The 2,317-nt window shown below is 49.4% G+C and overlaps 1 protein-coding gene across 1 annotated transcript in view; it reads right to left on the bottom strand.

Moving 5' to 3' along the window:
- LOC101577877 (sodium-dependent glucose transporter 1B-like) overlaps window positions 1–808 on the bottom strand; it is a 17,799-nt gene extending 16,991 nt beyond the window's left edge. Inside the window, exon 1 of the mRNA XM_012516075.2 lies at window positions 726–808. The gene's annotated coding sequence lies outside the window, so the exon portion shown is untranslated. The remainder of the gene's footprint in view (window positions 1–725) is intronic.
- Between the last annotated feature and the right edge of the window lie 1,509 nt (window positions 809–2,317).

Below are 2,317 nucleotides of genomic sequence, written 5' to 3'. Positions count from 1 at the left end.
GCACAAGGCAAGCACCAAGCCTCCGCAGTGATAGGGCACTGCTCCCTCTCCCCCCTTAAGAGGCTAAGAAACAACTGTGGCTCAAACTCTGAATGCTGACTGACCAGAATGACCTCAAGGGACTGACTCTCCCAAGTATGCAGAGGCAAAAATCACCAAGTTTAACACAAAGAGCTTGGTACAAGGTGCTTGCTAGTAGCCTTGCACTTTCCTGAAGAAAAGCATTTAAGGTTCTGAAGCCTGGATTTATTTTTAAACAGAACTGTACAGGATAAGAGGTGTTTCTGGTTTTAACACTTCACCACCAGCACTGAGACTAGGAAAAGTGAACTCCCTCTCTGAGCCTATTTCTCTACTTGCAAAACCAGGCAAATGGTTGAATTTGGTCAGGCAGTCCACAAAAAAGAAATGTGAACGGCAGTTTTCAGGGCACCAATTTGGCGCTTGAACTGGTGGTCAGGGAAGCGCTCAAATCCTGGGCAATGCTCCTCGCGCTCCAGCGCACCCGGGAGACAGAGGTTCTCTCGCTGCAGTTGGTAAGCGCCTCCGGGAAAGCAGTTTCACACTTGATGGTCCCTTCTGCGAGTAGAACGGTGCCCGATTTCCAGAAGATGAAACTGACGCCCAGGCCGATTATTTAAGCCCCAGGATCGCTCCGTGTTCAGGGGCGCAGGAGCGACTCCCACCGGGAAGGTCACGTCCCGCAGGCGCCACCCGCAGCTTACCAGCCCCAGGAAGGCAGCGTACACAACCCCGGTAGAGAACCAGCGCAGCGTGCTCTCAGCCCGGGCGCCCTGCGGGGGACCCGCCGCTGCCTGGGGCTCCTTCTCCGCCGAGGCGGTGGCCGGGAGGAGTCGCTGCGCAGCAGCAGCCCCGCGGAAGTCCAGTTCCAGCTCCAGGTTGGCGGCTCCAAGATGCTCTTGCTGCCGCACTTTTTACAGCCAGGCTGCAAGTTCTCAGGGCCCTCCAGTCCCCAGAGGCGCCACCGCCCAGGACACAGCCCCAGGCGCCGGCCACTTCGGATCAAGTGCTGCGCGCACCGAACAGGAGCCTTGCAGACCACACAGCGCCTGCGCTTTTCACGTGGCGGAAGTGAGGCCTCCTACCAACTTCTCCGGGCTCCAAACCGGAAGTTGGCCGGTTGCTAGGAGACAAAGCACCTGCTCAAACTTCGCTTACTTAGTTATGCTAGTAACTGGAAAAGCTGGAGCTGCAGCTTTGTATCAGACGAATTAAGGAACAAAATATGGTCAAACCTTTATGCGGAAATGCAGGCCAAGAACTGCAAGTTGGAACCTTGTGCCCTGGCAAGCAGAGGAAGCTGGCAGATGGTGCGGTTAGAAAATCCCCCAATTTGCTGTCTTCACTACTCTGTTACCTGATGTCTTCACCTTACACTCCACAAGTATCAGTTCACCTCACTGATAAGATTTAACTTGTTTAAATGTTTTTTCATCATATTCTGTAGGGACGTAAAGTTCAACATATCAATACTTGATGAAAAATACCTGTTCCATGTTATGCCTAAGATGTTTGATATTCAGACAGACAGTGAGGTCAAGCTTAACAGCCTAGGTTGTATGGTAATAACAATAAACTCTTCTGGAGGGTTAACAACCTAAGTTTACAGACCAAAATTAGAGAAAAAGGAGGGCCTCAAGGAAAGCCAACATTTTGGCCCTAGCCTTCCAAGGTCAATTAAGGCTCAGGACATATGAAAACTTGTACTGTAACGTCACGTAACTCGGTAGTGTCCCAAATTTTCTGATCAAGGAGATTATGGGGCCAAAGAGGAAAGTAATCTATGATGTAGAGTGTGCCTAAGGAGAGTCACATGGAGAGAAAACATTCTTTCAGGCTTTCACAGAGAACACATTGGCCAAGCAATGGCCGTGACTCATCCACATGGCTGACACTGACAAAGGACCTACAATCTGAGGTACAGGATCTCAGGATAAATCCTGGGGGGATTTCACTGACCTTATCAGACCCAAAAGCTATGATGCTTGTTGCATAGGTCTTGCTTTATCTTGGTCTTAACCATCCAGCAGAAAAGTATAAAAACGAAGCATAAGAAGCAAACCCATGCTGTTATGTTGAGCTGTAGGGGACTCAGGTCAACAATTTCTGACATTGCCAGTCAAGCAGAAGACCCAATACTATTATGGACTACTAGACTCTTTTAGAATATTTTGCTGAGTTAACACACCTATAATATTCAAATAATTATTCTCTCAGGCTTTCACAGAGAGCACATTGACCAAGCAATGGCCGTGACTCATCCACATGGCTGACACTGACAAAGGTTCTACAATCT

Source organism: Octodon degus, unplaced genomic scaffold (assembly GCF_000260255.1).
Source record: "Octodon degus isolate 3935 unplaced genomic scaffold, OctDeg1.0 scaffold00090, whole genome shotgun sequence".
Lineage (NCBI taxonomy): Eukaryota > Metazoa > Chordata > Mammalia > Rodentia > Octodontidae > Octodon > Octodon degus.
The sequence above is the reverse complement of the archived record's forward strand: the minus strand, read 5'-3'. Positions and strand labels throughout refer to the sequence as shown.